Source organism: Sceloporus occidentalis, unplaced genomic scaffold (assembly GCF_023333645.1).
Source record: "Sceloporus occidentalis isolate IW3139 unplaced genomic scaffold, rSceOcc1.0.p SCAF_1, whole genome shotgun sequence".
Classification (NCBI taxonomy): Eukaryota; Metazoa; Chordata; class Lepidosauria; order Squamata; family Phrynosomatidae; genus Sceloporus; species Sceloporus occidentalis.
In genome coordinates, this window is record NW_028316981.1 from 52,128,118 (window position 1) to 52,153,312 (window position 25,195).

Below are 25,195 nucleotides of genomic sequence, written 5' to 3' on the forward strand. Positions count from 1 at the left end.
ACTGAGAACTTGGTGAGGTAATTACAATTTCTGATAAGGTAAATCTGTACACCATTAGTTATGCCTACAGGAGGGGAAAGGAAGCAGTTGATGTTCTATAGGTTTATACTCAAATAGCTAACAAGAAAGAAAGAAAAATCAAACTCTCTGTGCATAAAACAGCCTTCTTTCATATAAAAATAGGCCTCTAAACAAAATGGGTCCTCCATGGGACAAACAAGAGTGGAGCACTGTTACCTTCATTACTTGTCTTTAAATTTGCAAGAAATTATCTATCTGGCATTGGTTAGAAAGAGAAAGCTCAGCCATGCCTTCAGGACTGGACCTTGGGGTACACATCCAGGTCCCCACTCAGTGGGATGAGCAGGAGTGCCCCCAATCAGCTTGTCATATTTATGCCATGTGTAAAATAACATACGTTGCCAAAACAGCCTGGGGCTCAGGGTTGACTCAGCCTTGCATCCTTCCAAGGTCACTAAAATGAGAACCCAGCTTGTTGGAGGCAATTGGCTTACACATTGTAAACTGCTTAGGGAGTGTTTAAGTGCATTGATAAGTGGTATAGAAATGTACTTGCTATTGCTATTTTAGATGGACTAGATCAGGACTGGACAACTTTGGTGGGTCTGAGGGACAGTGTCCCTTCAGACCTGCCAAGGCCACAGCTCCCATATACACACACACACACACACACACACACACACACACACACTGGAAATAACCACAAAATCACTTGCTTTTTTTTTTAATACACTTTTAAAATCTACCTTTCATAAAAGCATGCTTTGCTTTAGAAGTGAATTGTCACTCATCCTGGGGGCTTCCTAGAGTAGCAAATTCCTAGCGTGGCAAATTCTTTTTTGACCAAACTCTTTGATGCTCTCATATTCTTTAAAACATTATCTGGACCTCACTGATAGACGTGTGTGTGTGTGTGTGTGTGTGTGTGTGTGTGTGTGAGAGAGAGAGAGAGAGAGAGAGAGAGAATGTGATGAAGAGTTGGCACCATAAAACGCCAGCTCTCTCTTGAACTGAAAATGTTCTCGTGTTCTTAAGGGCTGTTTCCTGGAAGTTCTTTGCAGATACAAACTGGCACCCTTACATGCATGCATATGCCTCCTTTGGTAAATACGAAGGAGAGCAAAGGGAGAAGCCATCTGAAAACAGGGATCATTGTTATGCATGGAGGGCACCCTGTTCCTTAAGCACTTCATTTCCAAGTAAACAAGCTGGGGAGGTAACTTTGCAAAAGAGGCTGATTCATTAGCAGCAAGGCAAACCAGTGAACTGGAGGCCTGCCCAAGTGCCCCAGAGGGATTCCTGTAGCTGGTTGAGCTGTATGCTTTTCACTACTATAACAGAGGGAGCTGTGTGACAGACACAATCTTGAACTGTACCAGAGAGTCATATGCTTTCTGGGCACATTGCTTATCTTGTGGGTTCTTTTCTGGCCTTTCCTCATCCCCCTCCTGGCTCCCCGCAAGTCCTTCATATTGTTATTATTGGCAGGGCACTTTAGGTGTTTGGCATCCATCCATGTTATATTTCTGATGGTCTTTGTGGTGACAATAAACTGAGAATGTAAATCACTTTGTTTACAAGCACTATTTAAAAATTATTCTGAGAACAATTTAAATCACACATGTACCCATGGCCATATGGAGAAAATAGACCAAGACACATACCACACCACCTCAATGCAATTTTCACTTTATTTTCACACAGTACCATCCATTTGCATGGCAAGCTGTGGGATCAGGTTGGTTTGGGGTTTTCCTGTTTTGTCTCTTTTAACAGTCTGTGAGCTAGAGCACATCAAAAATTAGCATGGAGGACTAATTCTAGAGCTGTCAGGCAGACTGGGATCTCTGAAGATGCCTGCCACAGATGCAGGCGAAACGTCAGCAATAAATTCTTCCAGATCATGGCCACATCGCGCAAAAAAACCCACAAAAGACAACGTTGTGTGTCCCTTATCCAAAATCCAGAAGTGTTTTGGATTTTAGAGTTTTTAGGATTTTGGAATATTTGTGTATACATAATGAGATATCTTAGAGATGCGACCTAAGTCTAAACATGAAACAAAGGTGTCACTACCTCAGCCACTTGTATGGACAATTTTGGAATTATTATTATTAATATTATTATTTGAATATTTCAGATTTCAGAATTCTGAATAAAGGGTGTCTCAACCTGTACTACTATTAGGGGACATACTGAAGAAAAATTGATAGGGCGCATGTAGAAGGACCCATTGACAGGCCCATTGTATACATAATAACCCATTGACATTTATTTGCAAGAGAATCTTACCAAATTCTCTGGAAAGCAGGGGGACAAGAGGGGCATGAGAGTAAGGGAGGAATACCAGAATAGATTTAGTAGGAGGGGGCAGAGATCCAAAAGAGCTGAGAAACATCAAAATAAAAATAAAACAAAACACACAAAGCATACTCCTCCATCATAGGGACATTTCATGAGGATGTAGGAGAGTCTTCTCAATGGTTACTCCCAAGCTCAGAAGCTCCCTCCTATGGCAGTTTTGGTTGCTCTCCCTCTCTTTCTGCTGGCAGTTGAAGGCCTTTTTATTTGGGCAGGCCTTTGCCCCATAGCTCAAGCCTTGGGGAGAAGCAGGTAAGAAATAAAAATTTATATATACACACTGACACACACACACACACACACACATATAGCGTTTTTAATAAGATGTACAGGAATGTTCTCTTTCTGCTACATTTTAAATATGGTTTATGCTGTTATAACTGAACATTTTTAATAGAATTGTTTACTCATTTAAATTTTTTACATTACAAAGATTTTAGCAGTACTTCATTTTAATTTCATGTAAGCCACCTTGGGTCATGTGCTGGGAGAATGATGGGATATTAGATAGATAGATAGATAGAGAGAGAGAGAGAGAGAGAGAGAGATAGACAGACAGACAGACAGACAGACAGACAGACAGACAGACAGGCTTTCTGCTAAATTATGCATAAATGTCTTAAATGTGATTAAAATGTGGTTGTTTGGGTCTCACCCTTTTTACCTTTGTTGTTGATGTATACCTTCAAGTTGTTTCTGACTTATGGCGGCCCAAAGGTGGACATATCATGGAGTTTTCTTGGCAAGATTAGTTCAGAGGTGGTTTGCCATGTCCTTCCCCTGAGGCTGAGACAGTGTGACTTGCCCAAGGTCACATAGGGGCTGTACAGATAGCCCTGAAGGGACGGCCTCCAGCCACCCCTTCTTCAGCCAGATCAAGGTCATGGCCACCTCATGCCATGAGCCCCATCTGGCCTTCTGAGGGCACAAAAAAGAGCCGCAAAAAGCAGCTCCTTTTTGCATCCTCGAAAAGGTGTCATAGAAATGGTAGTGCAGCTATATGGCACTCCTTCCACACTGCATCATCTGCATGCAGCGCCGGAGATGCACCATGATGCCAGCACCATCTGGAGTGCTGTGCAGCATCAGAGTGCCCTTGGGGGGCAGAGTTGGGCATGTATCATCAAGACCAGGGGTAGGCAACTTTTTTGAGCCGGGGGCCGGGTTGGTGTCCCTCAGGCGACTGGGGGGCCGAAGCCGGGGGTGGAGCTTCCACCCTCCAGGGCCCACGCCTCCCCATCTTTGCTGGCCCCTGACGGGGCCCCAGGCCCCGTCAGAGACCGGCAAAAAATCTGGTGGGGGCCACCAGCGCTGGAGGGCCCCCTGGAGGGCCCCAGCGACGGCACCGGGCCTCCCAGAGGCCCCCTGCCGCCGTCGGAGCCCTCCTGGAGGGCCCCAGCGATGGCAAAGGGCCCCCCAGAGGCCCCCTGCCGCCCTCGGAACCCTACTGGAGGGCCCCAGGGATGGCAAAGGGCCCCCCAGAGGCCCCCTGCCGCCCTCGGAACCCTACTGGAGGGCCCCAGGGATGGCAAAGGGCCCCCCAGAGGCCCCCTGCCGCCCTCGGAACCCTCCTGGAGGGCCCCAGGGACGGCAGCAGGCCCCCCAGAGGCCCCCTGCCGCCCTCGGAGCCCTACTGGAGGGCCCCAGGGACGGCAGCAGGCCCCCCAGAGGCCCCCTGCCGCCCTCGGAGCCCTCCTGAAGGGCCCCAGGGATGGCAAAGGGCCCCCCAGAGGCCCCCTGCCATCGTCGGAGCCCTCCTGGAGGGCCCCAGGGACTGCAAAGGGTCCCCCAGAGGCCCCCTGCAGCCCCCGGAGCCCTCCTGGAGGGCCCCAGGGACGGCAGCGGGCCTCCCAGAGGCCCCCTGCCGCCCCCGGAGCCCTGCTGGAGGGCCCCAGAGACCGCAGCGGGCCTCTTAAAGGCCCGCCGCCGCTGCCGCCGCGGCCACCCATCGCGGCTTTTCGCTGCTCTGGGTGCCGCCATTTTGGGCGGCAAAATGGCGGCGAAGTCTCGCGCAACCTCCCCCAAGGTCGCGTGAGATTTCGCCGCCATTTTGGGCGAAAAAATGGCGGCGCCCATAGCCCCAGAGGCCGCTCTGGGCACCGCCATTTTTTCACCCAAAATGGCGGCAAACTCTCGCGCGACCTCCCCCGAGGTCGCGCGAGACTTCGCCGCCATTTTGCCGACCAAAAGGGCGGCGCCCAGAGCGGCGAAAAGCCGCGACGGGCGGCTGCCACGGCTGCGGCAGCGGCAGCAACAGGAGGCAGGGGCCGGCCGCCAGGCCTCCCCAGGCCGCATCCGGCCCACGGGCCGGAGGTTGCCGACCCCTGATCAAGACGCTGCACAACGACTCTGCCCCTAGGCTGGCCTTTCAGGCCGGTCTGGACAGCCCCACAGTGGGATTCATGGCTGATCTGGGGATCAAACCCTGGTCTCCAGAGTTGTAGTCCAATCCTCAAACCATTATGCCATGCTTGCTCCCCCTTTTAACTTTAGCACCCCACAAAGATAAAACCCCTTGAGCAATTCTCTACAATTGAATCCAGCATTTGCACTGAAGAAAGCTCTTGATTCTTGCTCTAAGAGAAGAGCTTGGAGATGAACATGTTGACACTTCACCTCATCTGGGAGAAACAGAACCATGTGGAAAACCCCTTTGCATGACCTTTCTGTAAAGATTCTGAGGAGGGAAAGGGGGAGATTTAGGGAATGGGAAGAGAGAAACATATATGGAGCTGTGAAGTGGGCCAGTTTTAAAAAGGTGGATTGCCGCCTCACTCTTACTCCCTTGTACAACATGCACAAAAGACATCTTGACTTCAATGAGACTTATCTGTGCCTAGATCTTCACAGATCAAGGGGATGATAGTTGTACATATTTAGAAGACACCAGGTTGGGGAAGGCCAGTTTGAGGATAGAACATGGAGAAAGATTTGAAAATAACTACAGATTGAGTCTCCCTTATCCAAAATGCTTGGGACCAGAAGTGTTTTAGATCCTGGAGTTTTTTGCATTTTGGAATATTTGCACATACATAATGAGATATCTTGGAAATGGGACCCGAATCTAAACATGAAAATTATTTATGTTTCATATGCATAACCTGAAGCTGATTTTATACAATATTTTAAATATTTTTGTGCATGAAACAAAGTTTGTGTACACTGTACCATCAGAAAGCAAAGATATCACTATCTTAGTCACCCATGAAAAAAGTTTTGGATTTTGCAGCATTATGGATTTTGGATTTTTAGATAAGGAATACTTTACCTGTACATGCTGGGGTAAAACTATACAGTGTCCTTCTGCAAATATATAATGCTATCACATTAAGTGCTCCTCTGCTGATTCCAGCCCAGTAAACAGTGTATAAAACTACTACAGTTTAAAGTAAATCAATACATACCAAACCTGTCAATATATACTAAACCTATAAACATGAAATATCAGTGTTAGGAATTTGAAGCACAATCCATCAAGGCCTCATGTGGAAGTCCTGTTGAAATCTATGGCAACAAAACAAGGAAAACTTCCCAGGGGAATTTTTAACTTCTTGTGTAGAAGGTAAAGGTGCAGAAAAGACATTACACAAAGGTGCTACACTTGTAGCAGCTTTCAGATCAACTCAAAGACATTTGTAGCATAAGCTATTGGAGATGATCCGCTGCATGAGATGCAAGAGACATTTATATTTCTATTCCTTTAGAGTTGATGAGGAGTATATTTTATATGCTTCTGCTGCCACCTATAGTTCAAGTGCAGGTCTCTGCATCTCTTGAAAAGTTAGTGCTGGATAAAGTCAGAGAAGAAAATAAAAATGCTTACAAACAACAGGAGAGAAAGAAAATCTGGGCCTCGAAGATACATTTGGTGTGCATTGTGACCTTGGAAGAGATATATGTTATTCATTGTTAAGTGTTGTTCATGAAAGTCACTGCTTCTCAAAATATCAAGTGTTGCTCTCTTAGCCTTTCTAAATTATCTTGATGTCATGCAAAAACATTTACCATAAATTATATGTGGGCAACTTGTGGCCCACTATGGGTTCTGGGACTCTGATTACCTCTCATGATGGGCCATGCTAATTAGAGAGAATGGACAATGGTAGTCCAGTATCATCTGAAGGTCCTCAAGTTGTCCACCGCTCATGGGATCAAACAAGAATGAAGGAGACTTCTTTAGGGAGACTACAAGCTTCTTTCACATCCTTCTTACAAACAGGATCTCAAAGATAGTAGCTTTTTGTCTTGCTAATGGAATTTAAAGTTAATTTCCTTGACTGAATCTCCCAGTACCCACATGTCCAGAAGGAGGAAGGGCCCACTTTCATGAATAACCTTCCATACCATTTGAATTGAGGAAAACAATCACAACATCTTGGCCAAATGCAGGACTATGATTAACATGGACAATCTTTCTTTCTTTCTTTCTTTCTTTCTTTCCTTCCTTCCTTCCTTCCTTCCTTCCTTCCTTCTTTCTTTCTTTCTCCTGTATGATTTTTAATACCTTTGCCTGATGAAGAAGCCAGTGGAGCTTCCTAAGCTTGCAACATGTATCATGTGCATTTTGGTTGGCCCTATAAAAGTATCAATTTTTGTGGATTTTGGATGATCCTTCTTCACTGTTCATCTTCACAGAGCCAGAAGAAATTCCGGCAAACTTTCTTCCATCCTGTTGACCTGTTGTTTCCCCTACAGTGTGCAGTGTTGATCTTCTTGCTAAGCAAAGGTGAGCTCTGCCAGGGGACTTTTTGTATGTCAATCCCTACCCCAATACAGACTTCTGTCTTCTTTCCAACTCTAAACTAAACAGTCAGTATTTAAAGCAGGGATAGGCATCTTCCAGGAGACTGAACCCCTGGTTGCATTCCCTCACACACCCCAAAAATTTCACAGAGGAAGGACCAGTCCCATCCTTAGAAGACTCTGAAGGGGGCAACTGGGGCCATCCTCCTCTTCTGCCTGGACCAGGGAATGCTTTTTTGGGGAGGGAAGCTAAAAAAGGTCAGACAGGCTAAAAAAATGGCCCACTACACCACCAGAGGCTTCTGAGGGACCAATTTGAGGGCCAAAGAACTTGGGCCTGGGAGCTAGAGTTCATCATACATCCCTGAGACCACATATAGCCTGCATGCTACAATTGCTCACCCTGATTGTAGGTAACAGAGGTGCACAGCAATTATTCTTTCCCTGTAGGGTGTACCCTAGGTCCAAATAATGCACTATTAACGACTTGTAAGAGAAGTATGGACATTTCTTGTTTAATGCATTTGTAATAAGTTACGGTAATCAGGCAACTTGTTTTCCTAGAGTCCAATACTCAATTCCATATCAAACTCTGTCACATCTGTTATCTGTCCATTAGCATCTTACCAACTCCAAAGTGAGATTGCTTACTCCTTTTCTTACACTGCAGAGGTTGGGAAAGTCACAGTAGAGTGAGACCTTTTGTCCAATTTGCCATAGAAAATGCTGGCCTTTCCTGAGGATGAGCAGAAGCTGATGAACGCTGTAAAAGTACAGTCGGCCCTTCTTATACATGGATTTTTTATACACGGATTTAAGCATACATGGTTCGAAAATGTTCCAAGAAAGAGGATGACTTGTTATCAATAGCTACGCGTAAATAAATTTTTAAAAGAGAACGAAGTAAGAAATAGCTCTGCTTAATGGAAACCTTCTCTGGACATACTCTGTACTATGTTGCTCCTGCTCAGTAATTTTTTTGGCTTCCTTTCTCAAAGCCATGTCAGCAGCTGGATGGCAATTCTGCAGGAATGCAGCGAACCTACAGTATTCATAATGCACACCAGTACATTCCTCCTCTTCCCCCTTTGATAGCACATATACATGCACACTCAAGTCAAACATAGCCCACCAGCTGTATCCACTCTCAGCAAGCAGATTCAAGACAGCTGAAAGACAAACGAAATCGCTGTCCTCTCTGTACTGGGGGGCTTACCCAGAACTATGCTACAGTAGTAGATCACATGTGTGTCCAGAACAGATGAGAAATGTTATGGGGGGGGGGGGGGGGGGCTACAGCCCACAGAATCTCCCAAACCTGAAGGACTTGAGAGATTGTAGTCCAAAAAAGTAATGTTTCTAAGCTCTGGTCTCCAGTGTGGGAAATAATTTAGTCTGAGGACAGAGTGAAGGAATATACCATACCTTTCAACAGCCCAATTTGGCAGGGAGAGTCCTGGTTAAATCTCTGTCCTCTCACTTTTTCAGCTCTTCTAAAATGACCACGTTTCTCTCTCCTCTCCTGCATTCCTAGGCCCCATTCCCACATAAACCAGTGTGTGATCTCAACCAATGGATCAATTCGACAGCGGAGCATGGTCCCAATACATTTGCCCCGGTCACATTTTTTTATTTAAATATAATTGTGTTATAATATCACAGTTTAAATATTAAAACTTATAGCTGTTTTATTTGCATTTAATCAGATTGTGATGGTTAAAAACTCCTTAGCTCCTGGCTGGGAAGAAAGGTGGAAAAAATGCAATGAGTCAATAAATAAAAAGTACTTTGGGTTCAGACCCATGGAAATGCAGTCGGATGGGTTGGTGAATTCCAATTATGTTTGACTTGTTTTATTGTCCTCAGAGAAGGCCAGAGCAAGACTAGTCTCCACTTGACAATTTGTATTTCCACAGCCATGTTGAAGTATTTCAGATGGGAGCTGTGCCACTACTTTTCTCTATCCTCATGTATTTAAGCAGAGGCTGGATGGCTATTTGTCAAGCACACTGCAAATGATTCCTGGACAGACTGCAAACCCTACATTGAAGGGTGTGTGAGAGATTTTGTAACTGATCACCTTATTTCTATTAGGTTTCTTTTTTATAAAAAAAATTACAGAGAAGGGAATTGGGTTGGCCTAGTACTCAAAATATTTGAAGCGAAAGGACTGTGTAATATATCCGTGTGTTTCATATATGACAGAATAATGGGGATGTTATAGTAAACTTGATGCTCTTGAGGTAGTTTTTAATAACTAGCATGGGGATTTTTCTCTTGCCTTGTTTTATAACCATGTTCCATGACCAAACTGCTGAGAACAAAAACCAGCCAGTTTTCAAAATCTACTAGAACCTTAAATCTTACTGCTGTCTGTGTTGGTTAAAGGTCACCTACAGGGATCCAAAGAGAATTGCGAGAACTGTTGCCATGATGAGGAATGTCAAAAGGAATAACATTTTTGCTTCATACCTCCAGGATGTGCTCCATTTCTCAAGCCCATTGTCCAATGTGTTTTCTGTTCCCCTCCAAGAAACGTGCCATACACTCATTGGGGAAGGAGTTGAGGTCTATTCAGCCTGTCGCTGCTGCACAACAAAAAAGCCCTCTAAAACTTTTCCTAGGAGAAGCAGACGTGAGACTTGACTTGAAAGTATCTTGCTAGGACTCGAGACTTGACTTGGGACTTGGGTAGGCTTTCCATATCCCGCCTGGGGGCGGGACTTTCCAGGTTTGGGGCGGGTCCGCACGGTCCCGCCCCGGTTTGGCCCCACCTCCAGGATTATTGCTTGTTTTTATTTAATTTTATTAATTTTTATTATTGCTTGTCTTTATTTTATTTTATTAATTTTTATTATTGCTTGTTTTATTTTATTTCATTAATTTTTATTATTGCTTGTTTTTATTTTATTTTATTAATTTTTATTATTGCTTGTTTTATTTTATTTCATTAATTTTTATTATTGCTTGTTTTTATGTTATTTTATTAATTTTTATTATTGCTTGTTTTATTTTGTTTTATTACTTTTTATTATTGCTTGTTTTTATTTTATTAAATTTTATTATTGCTTGTCTTTATTTTATTTCATTAATTTTTATTATTGCTTGTTTTATTTTATTTCATTAATTTTTATTATTGCTTGTTTTATTTTATTTTATTGATTTTTATTATTGCATATATGCAAGTGCATTTTCTGTGTATTTATGGCGCTTTGAATGCTAACAAGTCTGCCTTTCTTGGACAATTATAGTGATGATGATGATGATGATGATGATGATGATGATGATGATGATGATGATGATATTGATATCAACAAGCCTCTGAGGCACGGCCAATGTAACTTGCTGTGATTTTTACAAACTCATGCACAGTGAAGAAAAACCACAGTCCCTTGCCCAAGTACACACTTCTGAGAAGTACAGCTGAACCCGAGGGCAAGTACATTTCTGCCATCTGTCTAGGAATAATGCCAAAATGTCCTCCATTTTGATCATGCCTAAAAAACATGCATTTATATTAACATTTTTAAAATACCCTCATTTTTTGTGCGTCCTCCATTTTTAAAAAATGTGTCCTACATTTGAAAATGTTGTCCTACATTTGTCCTACATTTGTCCCGGTTTGGAGGTCCTGGCTTATGGCAACCCTAGACTTGGGGTAAAAGATTTGAAAACATCACTAGATCTGGCTGCTATTTATGAATTTCCAGGAGGGGAGCTGTGTTAGTAAAGACAACAAAGAAGCCTGTGAGACCTTAATGACTAACAAGTTTTATTTAGGATAATTTTTGTGGGTTACAGCCTATTTAGATACATCAGTCCACTTAAAGGAATGGCCATGAAAACGTATTTAAAAAAACCCTGGTTAATTATTCATACAATACTAGCTAGGGTCCAGAAAACGTGTGTGCTGTCTCTTTCCCCTTCTTTCTCTGAATTTCTTAAGGTATTTTTTAATGCTCAGCTGAAATGAGCACACAAGGGGATATCAAGGCTAAATATGTCATGGTGAGGCTGCTAATTTTAACACGGACAGCCCCTTCTCTTGCTCCACCCTAGTTATTCCACCTAAGTCTTTATGATAATAACTGGTGTAAGCAAGATGGAAATACATATAACTATTGGGGATCCAGTGATTTTTCTAAAAGGGGCGAGGAGACCTTCTCATGCCACAGGCTGTGCAATGGGAAACATCACTTGTGAAGATACACAATCATGCCGAACAAGCTGAAATTTAAGCCTGGCTGGTTTTAAAATGACACCTGAAATGATGCAAGCTCTGGAACACAGCAGCTGCAGGTTTTAATTACTGTCACTTGCAAGATGTTGCAACTCTTTGGGGGCAGCCTTAATCTTCTGGGACTGAATAAGACAAGTCTAAAGAATCTTTTCGACTAGCAACTCTTTTCCTGAAATGGGCTGCTTTTAGAGCACACAGTTATTCTGGCACCGATCTAGAGGTAACAATTCAAAATCTGAAAATATTTAAAGAACATAAACAGCATGGTTCCAATTCATTGTGCAGATGTTTGGTTAATAGAATGTTGTTTCTTTATAAAGGTTTTGTTGTACTTTGCTAGTTGGGTGTGTATGATTAGCAATAGCAATAATGACAAGGCACATTATACCCATTTTGTAACCGAGGAGACAGAAATGTTTTAGCATCATATTTATTTACAATTTCAGTTTGTCATAGAAAATTCTGTTTCTAAATATAACCTCCATTCACTCAGACTAGTGCGATATATTTTCTTGTGCGTAAATGTTGCAGACTCTAAAATTCTGAGATTTAAAATACTTATCCGTTTTACTCAGACCACCTTCTAGGGCCTAATGTATCAGAATGTTCCATGTAGTATTTAAACATACTTTATGAAATATTATTTTATCATTTAAATATACAATGTGCCCTAGCTAGATTATAGTAACAAAGACCGAAGCTATTAAACACTACACTCACATGAACAGGACTATATATATATATATATATATAGGCAACATGTACTATGCGTACACACATAGTTGAGCAGCACTGCTATTTTGGGAAATATGTCTCACACATCTTGACCCTAGAATCCCCATTTTGTAAAGGAAAAAATTCTTTTGAGTTGCCTAATAAAGAATGGAGTACGTTGCCTGCCTTCTTCCATAGCAATTCATCTTTTAGCAAAGTATCAAATCTCTTCTATCTTTAAATGAGAGGATCCATGTTTTTGTTTTGTTGCCACACCACAATGGATAAGCAATTATTTTGATTCACCCAGGGCAAACAATCTGTAATTTACTAATTTCTAATTTTACTACAAGAGGACCCTCCTACTGGGCAGAGTGCAGAGACAGTATCAAGCAGCAGATTTTGGGTGTCATGAAAGGCTAACAACATTGTTAGCAATTTACTGCTTTAGTACTTGTATTTTTAAAGCCAGGGATGGCGGTGCCTGTGATATTTTCTTCCTCAGGCACAAATAACATGACTAGCTTCAAGTACTATGTGACTGACTTGAGAGTGTGGATGGCACATTTGATGCCCATCTACAGACAGTAAAATAGAATCATTGGCCTGTTACAGACTGCCAAAATAAAGCTGCTTCAGGTCTCTTTGGAGGTATGCTATTTAAATGATGCATGGGTCCTAAGAGTCCGGAGGTCATGCCAAAGCCACACTCCATTCCTAAGCACTGGAATGCAGCTTTGATGCAGCTTCCGGATTCTTAGGATGCATGCATCATTTAAACACATACCTCCAAAGAGACCCGAAGCAGCTTTATTTTGGCAGTCTGTAACAGGCCATAGAATCATAGAATCGTAGAGTTGGAAGAGGCCAGAAGGCCCATCCAGTCCAACCCCCTGCCATGCAGGAACTCTCAATCAAAGCATCCCCGACAGATGGCCATCTAGCCTCTGTTTGAAGACCTCTATGGAAGGAGACTCCACTACACTCCAAAGGAGTTTGTTCCACTGTCGAACAGCCCTTACTGTCAGGAAGTTCCTCCTAATGTTGAGGTGGAATCTCTTTTCCTGTAGTTTGCATCCATTGTTCCGCATTCTAGTCTCTGGAGCAGCAGAAAACAAGCTTGCTCCCTCCTCAATATGACATCCCTTCATATATTTAAACAGGGCTATCATATAATCTCTTAACCTTCTTTTCTCCAGGCTAAACATACCCAGCTCCCTAAGTCGTTCCTCATAGGGCATGGTTTCCAGACTCTTCACCATTTTAGTCGCCCTCCTTTGGACACGCTCCAGTTTCTCAATGTCCTTTTTTAATTGGGGTGCCCAGAAGTGGACACAATATTCTAGGTGGGGCCTGACCAAACAGAATAGAGTGGCACTATTACTTCACTTGATCTAGACACTATACGTCTATTGATGCAGCCTAAAATCCCATTGGCCTTGTTAGCTGCCGCATCACAATAGCTTGGGTCATTGCTGGGATGAACTAATAATGTACATCGCCATACCTTTTTATGAAAACAATAGGGTTTTCATAGATCTAAGGTAACTCATTACCAACATGAATTTATGAACTACAAACCCTGTTGCAAATCCCAGCAGATCTAGCCAACGTAACTAATGCTGAGGAATACGGCAAGCCAATAACCTTTGGAGAGCCACATGATTCCGCATCCTAATATACAACTACAATAAAATTGATATTAAAAATACATTTAATCTAGACAATTAGGAAATCAACATAATAAGCGAGTTCTTGTACCTTGGATCAAACACTTACCAAAAAGATTATAGTCAAGAAATCAGAAGAAAACTAGGTATGGGAAGATCAGTTATGAAAGTCAACTGATCCTAAAAGAGTAAAGATATACAACTGAGCACAGAGGGAAGCAGAAAGAGATGAAGACTGCATAGTAGGTGGTTGGGGTCAATTAAGGAGGTAACAGGTATGAATTTGTAGGAGCTAAGCAGAGCAGTGGAGGATGGGGGTCTTGGAGATGTCTCATCCACAGGGTGGATTCCCCCATGAGTGAGGGTTGATTTGAAGACAGTTAACAACAACAATAAGATGTGTAAAGAATGAAAGCATTTTAAAACTACTATGCAAATACACAGGTATAAATTTCCCCTTGTCACCCACCTCTTGCAGGCCTCCTTTTTAGCTAATAATTCCCCCCTCAAATACCACACTGGCATTGTCAGTGTGGACCCCAAGTCTCCCCCCTCTTCACATTTTTTGGGTAACAGCCCTGATTTAGAGGGTTGGTTTTTAGCCTGCATTTGGTCCTTTTCTTCCTTTTACTGTCTGAGAATGGTCCTCTCGATTTATCTAATTGGATTTGAAGCTAGGTCTACCAATTCTTGTCTATCATCTGATCCACTATTCCTTACTCGCTCTTTATCTGGAAGCTCAATTAACCCTTAATGATATGTCTGTAATCACCTTATGATTATTCAGCGATGAATGAAAAATACTGTTCATGATTTGAGAGCCAGTAGTTCCTTTTTCTTTACTTCACAGAGGCTCCGCGTTTATATGCTACTGTATAGCTGATTGCTTCCTTTCAGAACCAGGTCAAGAAATATTGCTGCTGTTAATGATGCAGACCAGGGGATCCTGGGAGTTATAGTCCAAAAAAGGCAGCAATATTTCAAAGCTTTGCCCATGGTCCAGCGGCCCTCAACATGAGGAGGTTCACAGGGGGTACTTTGCTAAATCATCCATTGGCACAGTTAGCCCTGATTAAATTGCTTGTTTGGCCTACCATGTTTCAAGCAGAGGTGTTTTGTTTTGGGGGGGTTGCGCCAAGAATATGTTAGAAGCAAAATTATTCTGTTCCCCTACTCTAGAAGATCTGCAAACATTTAGAGGAACCACATGAATGAATGAGTTGAACACATACTACTGTAGAAAAGAAATGGCTTATCAGGCATATCCAGCATTTCAAAAGGCTTATTAAATATAAACTGAAGAACAGAAATGATTAATAAAGTGGGAGTTAAGGGTCTGGTCAAGCAGGCTCTTTTAAACAAAATATACATATATGATTTCTGCCTTCCTTCTTGGCACATTAATTTTTTTAAGCTTCTAAACTTTGTGCTAGCTCACATGGAACATGATGTTCGCAATTCAGAAATGATGAAGCTTCACCACATCAGACTTCTCAAATCCATTATTCTTCTGTTTATTAATCCCATAAGGTTCACAGTACTGGGTTTAGTTGAAAATTCCACTCTTTCCCAACCCAAAGCCAAAAACATCAAGAAATAAACATGCAAATATGTTTTTAAAGGAAAAGTTATTATTTTAGAATGCATATATTATTTCAAAAAGATAGATCACAAACTAATGTTGTGGCCAAGATTCTTCCTCTGCCCCCATCAGATGATACATTTATAATTTAAACATTAAGTTCTGCATTTGGCAAATTATTCTTTATTGGCTACCATCCAAAATCCCAAGATATCATTCAATTACAAAAATAGCCCTCAAATGTGCTGCTCAGTTGAGCAAAAATGTGTTTGCCCAGGAGCATCAGTAATACTGTACTTGTTTTTCAATGTGCAGAGGCTGTGGCTTAAAATACCATTTGTGATGTAGTGATTTGATCATTGATTGTAACTCTGGAGAACAGGGTTTGAATCCCCACTCTGTTGTGAAAGCCCACATGGGCAAGTCACACTTGGGTAAAATCTGTGTTATTTTGCATACCTTTGTGAGCCCATCAGCCAAAAGCGACTAGAAGAAGCCCCTAAGCAAGAGATTGTAGGGATGATTAGTCTTAATGAACAAATGCATCCAGTCATTTAAATCACCACAGCATAGATGTGCTGTACCTTATAAGATTAAACTGGTAAGCAGAAATGCTAAAGAAAAGCTGACCAAAAAAAAAAAAGATCCCTGTTCATATGTCATAGTTACAGCTGAATGGGCCTGTAGCAAAGGTAGGAGACGTGCAAAGTAGCAAAATGAGTTGCTTTTATTGATCCTTTATTTTTAATTTGATCCTTTATTTTCCAAGTTCTGATTGAGCAGGTTTACACAGTGGCTGTTTAGGAAATACATGTAACCACATAATATTACTCCTGGAGCTAGTTTCCAGGCCTAGAATTCAATCTTCCTGGTCTGTATGATGTAAAAATAAACACAACACTGCCAATGAAGAGGTGAAATGTAGTTTTCTTTTCATGAATACGAAGCCATAAGCTTTCCACAGTAAGTAAGATAGAGAGTTATTGAGGGTTAGATAGACATTCCTTGTAAGAGCAAGAGATGTACAGAGGTCAGGGCTAGCACAGAGAAAGATTCAGGTTGAAATTCCTACTGGGTGCCTTTGGCTCTTGTGTTTTGCTTACTGACACTGCTGGAGTTAGGGTGCCACTCATTCTCTTTCCATAAGGGAACTAGTTAATCATTACCTGTTGTAGTACTAGCTGTACTCATTCTCAAAGGGCATCAGGTTATCTTCCATTCCACTCTGTTTTCCTCTGGTTCCCACATTAAACAAAACAAAACAAACCACAAATGGCATTTTCAAGCATTCTTTCCATTAACAACAGGCTTCCCTACTTGTCTGACACACCAGCATCTTTATATTTCTAGCTTGTCATTTATTTAGCTTTTTTGAAAATTGACAGCCAGTGTGGTGTAGTGGTTTGAGCGTCAGGCTACGACTCTGGAGATCCGGGTATGATTCCCTGCTTGGCCATGGAAACTCATTGGGTGAGCTTGAGCAAGTCTCACACTCTCAGCCCCAAAAAACTGTTGTCTTAGGGTTGCCATAAGTCAAAAATAACTTGAAGGAGCACAACAACAATAACAACACAATCCCACTGTGCAGTTAAGAGTTTCTCAAAGCATCCAACATTAAGGCAATAGACCAAATATAAATAAATAAGAAAAGAAAAGAAAAAAGAAAAAAGTGACAACTGTTTAAAGCAATGAACTGGAGGAAAAGGGTGCTTCTGGGGGTGTTTAAAACTGTTACTTGATCTTTTTTAAATATAAGTTACAATTGAAAAACAACAACCAAAAAATAAAAAATCCTATCATGTAAAAAGCTAAAACTGAGCAAAGGCTCAGCATTAGAATCGTTTTTTAAGGCAAAGCCAAAAGAGGAGGCAGGAACTAAAAGGTGCCCAAGAGCTCAAACCAAGTCCTGTATCTTTTTTCAGAGGCATCTTTCACACAACATGATGCTACATTACCCAAGTTAACCGATACTCTGACAAAGAAGCTCTTTTTTATAAAGTATTTTTCTGCTCACCTAGTCTGTCCTCTTTTCCTCCTTGTCCTCTGTCTAGCTGGCATTGGGACAATGGTAAGGTCTGGAGGGTGACCCTGGCAAAGGGTCTCTGAGAGACAACAGCAGTGGCACCTTAGCTAACACTTGTTAGTACAGCACAGAGGGAGGCACATTAAATCTCCTTTTGAAGAGCTTTTACCACAAAAACCCGATGATGCGACAATCCAGATGATACAAAAGATAGTCTCAGAAGATGAGACTCCCATGTTGGATGGCACTCAGAGTATTACTGAGATAGAACAGAGGACAGGTATGTGGCTATGATGCAAACAGATGTTCAGCAGTTCATGTTTTCAGAGGCAAAAGGAAAGGCTGAAGCTGCACAACACATATTATAGGAATACAGAATGTGAGAAGCATAATTCAGGGAAAGCTAGACATAGGATGCATCTGCACTGTAGAAATAATGCAGTTTGACACTGCTTTAACTGCCATGACTCAGTGCTATGGAATCCTGGGATATGTTGGTTTTTTTATTGCACCAGAGCTCTCTAGCAGAGATGGCTAAATATTTCACAAAACTACAAATGCCAGAATTCTATAGCATGGAGCCATGGCAGGTAAAGCAATATCAAAATGCATTATTTTTGCAGTGCAGATGCAGCACCAAGAAATGGAATGTATAAACATTGCAAAACTTGGGATGAGTGAGCTAAAGTGGACAGGAATAGGACATGTTTGAGCCAGATAATTTCACAGTGTTTTACTCAGGAAATGAATATCTGAGAAGAAATGAGGTGGCATTAATAATAATGAGAGATGTAGCAAAATCAATCAAAGGATATAATGCAAAGTCTGACTGGATTATCTCAATAAAACCTCTGGGGAAATACATCAATATGCCGTAAATCAACGTTTATGCTTCAACTATAAAGATAGAAGAAGAAGAAATTGAAAGATTCCAAGCTGGAGTCCAGGAAGAAGTTGATCACACACCAAAACAGAAGTTCTTGTTATTAATAAGTAATTGGAATGCAAAAATAAGAAACAAAACAGAAGCAAAGATTGTAGGAAAATTTAGCCTACATTCAAGAAAGAAAGCGAGAGACCAGTTGACTTTATTTTGCAAGGCAAACAGTTTGTTCATCACAAACACATTCTTCAAGCAGCCCAAGAAGCAACTGTATGCAAGGATATCATATTGAAATCAAATATACTACATGCTACATAATTGGAAACAGAAGGTGGAGAAGCTTCATTTTCTCTATGAAAACAAGACCAGGAACAGATTGTGGCACAGACCATGAACTGCTAATGTCAAAAATTAGTGTAGCACTAAAGAACACTAACCCAACCACCATGCTGAACTAAAATCTGAAGAACATCCCCATAGAATGCAAAGATAATATGAAAAATAGATTTTCAGTATCAACCCTAAATGACCAGGAGCCAGAAGAACTCAACTGAAGCCAGGGACATTGAAAGGGAGACATGCAAAAAGACACTATTTGCAGCCAAAAAGAAAGAGAACCCTCAGTGGGTGACAGATGAAACTCTTCAAGAAGTTAAGGACAGAGGAGCAGCAAAAGTAAAAGGTGACTGAAATAGAGCCAGAATCCTGAATGCAACTGTTCAGCAACTTGTGTGCAGGGACAAGGAGAACTACTATAATAAGCAGTGCAGAGAAATATATGGTGACAGAAAAAGGGAAGAACAAGAGACCTCTTTCACAAGATCTGGGATATCAAAGGGAAATTTAAACCAAGAGTAGAGATGCACTGCATCCAGCAGGGGAACACATTACATGATAAAGTAGAAATAAAAAGAAGATGGAAATAATGCACAGAAGAACTAAATAGAAGAGATGAAAGCATGATAGATTTATTCAAGGAAGAATCATATGACGATGAGCCTCCAGTTTTAGAAAGTGAAGCGGAAGGTGCACTCAGAGCACTTGGATGAAATAAATCAAGCTATAGAGACAAAATTTTCTGTAGTTCTAACTAAAATCTGTTAACAAATATGGAAAACAAAACAATGACCCACAGACTGGAAACATTCACTATACATTCCAACCTCCAGAAAAGGAGACACCATAGATTGCAATAACAACAGGATGATTGCATTAATTTCCAGTGCAAGCAAAGTGATGATCAAATTTCTAAAACAAAGACTTTTATCATATATGGAGTGAGAAGTGCCAGGTGTCCAAACTGGGTTTAGAAATGGAGGAGCCGCTAAAGATTATACTGCAAGCACACAAAAAACTATTGGAGAATGGAGCTCACCAAAAATTTCAAAAGAAAATCACCCTGTGCTGGTTATAGCAAAACCTTTGATAGTGAAGATCATAAAAAACTATGGATTGATCTTAAAAGAAAGGGTGTGCCACAGCATTAGATTGTCCTGATATATAACCTGTATTCAGGACAAGAGGCTAATGTTAAGATAGAATATGGAGAAACCAAATGGTTTCTTGTTGGCAGAGGGGGCATGGAGGCTGGATTTTATCACTCTATCTGTTTAACTTTTGTATACTGAACATATGGTACGTAAAGAAGGATCAGACACACAAGAAGGAGGCATGAAAACTGGAAGGAACATCAACAATTTAAGATATTCAGATGTCTAGGAAGAAAGCGCAAAGGCTGTTTACAGCTGGACATTCAGAAAACAAAAACAATCACAGATGATTTGCCTAACTTTAAAGTAGGTGATGTAGACATTCAAATAGTTCAAGACTTTCCATACTTTGGATCAGTCATTAATCAGAATGCAGAAGGCAGTCAAGGTATCAGAAGAATAGGTCTTAGAAGGGCAGCTATGGAGAAACTAGGCAAGATGCTGAAGTGTGAGCATGTATCATTGAATACTAAAGTTAGGATTGTCCATGCCATCATATTCCCTGTATATACTAAAGTTAGGATTGTCCATGCCATCATAGTCCCTGTATCTATGTATAACTGTAAAAACTGGACAGTGAAAAAAACTGATAGGAAGAAAATAATCTCATTTGAAATGTGGTGCTGGAGAAGAATTCCACAGATACTATGGACTGCTAATAAGACAAATAAATGGATTCTAGCGCAAATTTAGCCAGAACTCTTCCTCAAAGTCATGATGACTAAACTGAGACTGTTGTACTTTGGCTACATGATGAGAAGACATGACTCACCAGAAAATATAATAATGCTTGATAAGGCAAAAGGCAACAGGAAAAGAGGAAGACTGCATTCCAGATGAATGGACTCAATCAAGGGCCTCTGTGATGTCCTGCCAGGACTGTTTGAATTTCCCCCTGCATTTTCCTTTGTGTTGGTTCAGGCCATAGATTATTTTAGTGTAGAAAAGTTCTTTGTATTAGTTTATGGGAGGAGCTGTAGGTTTCCCCTGCATCATTTCTAGGTTTGGTTTGCCCTTTCCCAGCAGGCTGTGCTGTAGCTAGAGGTTTTAGTTGGAGCAGTCTTTGCTGTGAGCAAGCAGAGAGCTGTCTTTTGGTGGCAAGCAGGCCCAGACAGCCGGAAAGGGCATTTCTTACACCGCTTAGCCAAATCAGTTACCATTAGCATAGAAAATAGAAGAATTTAGGAGCTGAAAGACCCTGCACCAGCTTCATTGAGTAAGGAGAACAAACTACATCGGACCCAGAGAGATGTCTTCTGGAAGAAAGCTAAACTGTAAAGTATCTTTGGTTTAGAGCTGGGGAGGAGAAGACCTTTTATTTTTGTCTTTTAAATTAAATTTCCCCCCTTTTTTGAACTTTACATCTAGTTTCAGATCTTTTTGGGTATCACGGCTTGTTCTCACCAGGGTACTGGCGTTGCACACCCAAACCTGCCACCACCTTTAGTTGGGTGTGTCTTCATAGCCTCGTTCCCACTACATAATAAACTGGTTTTCAAGATGATCTGAACTGGTTTAACTGGCCCTTGTTCGCACTTGCGCTGAATTTCTGGTGCGGTTTGCTGAGCGGGGGGGCACAGCGCTAAACCCATTTCAACCAGTTCTTCTGGATCTGCAGCATTCCCCACTTCTTTTGAAATGAATCAATTCAGCGCAAGTGTGAACGCACTATTTGATTCAGTTCCTGTGGCGTAGTCACCCGTGAGGCGACTCCATGTTGAATCGATCCATTGCTGAATGTGAATGCGAAGTGGATTAAATTGAAATGGGTAGGTTTGATCAGGGCTCGAACAGTGTGAACATCTATTCGGCGCTAAATTGCTTCATCGATTCGACTCAATAATGGTTTATTTTGTAGTGGGAATGAGGCCAAGGAAGCCGCAGCCTTGAATATGCAAGACCTGAGCAGGACTGTTGATGACAAGGTGACTTGGCAGTCCAGGCATCGGAGGGAGAGAAGAACCACTGGACTTGATCCCGTTCCCATCGCCATTGCCTTCTCCTTTTGTGTCATGTCTTTTTAGATGGTAAGCCTGAGGGCAAGGAACCATCTGAATAACTATCAGTAAGCCGCTCTGAGAGCCTTTAGTGCTGAAGAGCGGGGTCTAAATACCATAAATAAATAAATAAAGTCTTCAAGCACAACTTTGCCAGGCCCTGCAATGGTTACATCTACAGTGTAAAAAGAACCCAGTTTGACAATGCTACTGCCATGGCTCAGTGCTATGGAATTCTGGGATTTGTAGTTTTGTGAACCATTTATGTCAGAGACAGGGTGACCAGAGGTGGTCCTCCTTTTCCAGGACCTGTCCCCCATTTCAACCTTCTGCCCAGGAAGAATTCCAGGATATCCTCCATTTGGAGCATGATGAAGGATGAATTCACATTTCTATGAGTATTTCAGGCTTTTCTTTGGTCATGTCCCCCATTTTTTCTTGAAATGTCCTCCATTTTGCAGTGCCTAGTCATCCACCACAGACTACACATTCCCAGGATTCCATAGTGTGGATCCACAACCATTAAAATGGCGCCAAACTGCATTCATCCTGCCGAGTTACCAGGCCAATAAAAGCCCCATGGAACTGGACTGCGCAGACAACGGAGGAGGGCCTGGCCTAGGGTGACTGGCTAAAGGCTAATAGCCTAGTAGGGAGCAGTGGTCCCAAACTGTGCCCTTTAAGGGATTTTGGACTTCAGCTCCCAGAATTCCAGACTGTTGGCCAATATGGCTTAGGCTTCTGGGAGCTGAAGTCCTAAAACTCTCAAAGAACACAGTTTGGGTATCACTGACCTAGAGGCCTTCGCGTAGCTCCTGCCATTTCCATCCCTAGTCTATTAACCCTTAGTCCAACTGGAATATTGGACTGCAAAAGAGGAGTCCTTGTTGAAATGCAAATGGACTTTAAATTTCCTGGACTTTGAGGATGTATGGCCAGAAGGAGAAGGAGCCTGCCAGCAAACAGATATCCTCCCCATCATACCCTCTACATCTCCATTTGTGTGTTTGTTTTTCTCTCCTGTTTGGTTTGTGACATCTTGCCAGATAAAGAAGAAGCCATGGAGCTTCAAAAGCTTGCAACAAGTGTATTGTGCATTTTGGTTGCCCAATAAAAAGGTATCACTGATGGATTTTTGTTTGGATTTGTTATTTATTTTTAAGGAAAATCAATCAGCAACAATTGACATTTCATCAACTGTACAATTCATACAAACAGACATTTTTAAAAAACAACAACCCAATTGTGTCAATTTTATTCTGTAATTTCTCTTCTCCCTTTTCCCTTCTTTCTTGTGTTTCCAGATTCTGTTGTCCTTTATATGTTACTTCTTCTTCTTCTTGATTCCCGCCATACTTGTTTTCATTTTGTTAAACGAATTTGTTAAATGGCCAGCAACACAGCTACCCCTAAATGTGTTCTGTGCCCTTTAAGAGGCTTTTGGACTTCAGCTCCCAGAAGCCTCGGACATATTGGCCCACAGCCTGGCATTCTGGAAGTTGAAGTCCAAAAAAGCGCAATTTGAGGCTTAGTCAGTCGTCCTAGGCCTCGCTTGGGCCGGGCTCTCCGTTGCCGAGCAACCACACAGGCCCCTCCCTGTCCCGCCTTCAGCGCCGACTTTTCTCCCCCCCCCCTCTGTCGAGGTGGTGCTTCCCTTTCCGCTTAGGTTGGTCGCCTGCCTGGAAGAGGGGGCGGAACCATGTGTGGAGAATGGGGGGGCGAGGGTTAGGAAGGGAATTGAGCGTGCTCCATCTCCCTATTGACAGCGGCCGGTCCCAGGTGTGGGCGAAGCCACGCCCCCTCGTGCTGTTGGGGTCATTTGCATACCGTTGGGCTCATTTGCATGCCCTGCAGAGGTGCGCTATAAGGCAGAGGAGGTGAGTCTCTTTGGCTCAGAGGCAGCCTTGCTCTAGAGCAGGCATCATAAAGGGAGGTGCCTCTCCCTTATTGCACTCCATTTTGGGGCCTCATCAGCATCATAAAGACAGGCTGGGTTTTGGGGTTCCTTTGTTTAGGCAGGCTGTTTGTGGGGCCTTTTTTTTGTGTGTGTGTTTTAAATGCTGTGTAATTTGGGGACATTAATAATAATAATAATAATAATATAACTTATTTATAGGCAGTGTAATGTTGTGTAGTTTTGGGGTTCCTTAAACTGGTTGTGTGGTTGGAAATGCTGTGTGAAGGTTTGTGTGTGTGTATATATATATATATATATATATATTAACACGTTTAACAGTTTAATGCCTAACTGTTTTAACTTTTTTGATTGTGTAATTGTTTTTTTTAAATAATGTTCATACATTGTAAATTTTTTGTACTCTTTTTAAAAAAAATATTGTATTACTATTATTATTATTATTATTATTATTATTTTAAATTGGCTGTTTGCCACCTTGGGATAAAGGCGGAAAGATATAAGGACATTGTTATTATTATTATTATTATTATGTACTTATATCTCTCCTGCCTTTCTAATAGTAATAATATTAATAATAACTAGCATCAGCTACATAATAATAATAAATATTAGTAGTAGTCGTAGTAGTACATAACATTAGCAGAATAATAATAATAATAACAAGCAGAGTCCAGCTACACAACATTAGTATAACAATAATAATAATAATAAGCAGCATCCAGCTACATAATATTAGCAAAATAATAATAATAGTAAGCAATGTCCAGATACATAACATTAGCATCATAATAACAACAAGCAGAGTCCAGCTACGTAACATGAGTATAATAATAATAATAATAATAATAAACATCCATCTACATAACATTAGCATAATAATAATCCTACTACATAACATTAGCATCCATCTACATAATGAATTAGAACAGTGTCAGCAATATAAGGATTGCAAAATGCCCCCTCCCCAAATTATCATTATTATTATTATTATTTGGCGAGGGGGCCTTTTACCATCCCTAAATTGCTGACGTTGTTCAAATTCATTGCAAATGTACGTATCATAAGCTTTTCTCCCCCCCCTTGAATGGTTTGCTAAAAACATGAATGATTTGCTCAGAAAAAGAAGGTATTTTTATAATGAGGGAGGTAAAAATGAAGAAATGGCAAAAGGCATTTGAAAGGTGAGAGAAGTGAACGCATCACCTGCCCAGTCCATGTGGTTCCTTACAGTATATTTCAAAATCCATGTAATATCATTATTAGGCCACCCAAATGTGGGGGGAAAACTGTGCCAGCTTTCAAAATAAGGGCTGCTGCCACACTGCAGAATTAATGTAGTTTCACACCACTTTAACTGTCATGGCTCCATCCTATGGAATCCTTGGATTTGTACTTTGTTGTGTACAGGGATACCTGGTTAATATAAATGAATATAAGTTTCCAGTGCCAGATGAACTACATCCAAGGGTATTAAAAGAACTGGCAAATGTAATATCGGAGCCATTGGCAATAATCTCTGAAAACTCCTGGAGAACAGGAGAAATCCCAGCAGA

At 41.5% G+C, this 25,195-nt stretch overlaps 1 protein-coding gene across 2 annotated transcripts in view; it reads left to right on the plus strand.

Annotated features, from left to right (window-relative positions):
- Positions 1 to 11,264: 11,264 nt before the first annotated feature.
- Positions 11,265 to 25,195, plus strand: part of SLC41A3 (solute carrier family 41 member 3) — a 65,645-nt gene continuing 51,714 nt past the window's right edge. The window contains exon 1 of one of the 2 annotated variants that reach the window (XM_089521148.1): positions 11,265 to 11,585. The gene's annotated coding sequence lies outside the window, so the exon portion shown is untranslated. Of the gene's footprint in view, positions 11,586 to 23,418; positions 23,602 to 25,195 lie in introns of those variants that run through there. The other variant, XM_089521157.1, reaches the window with a different exon arrangement.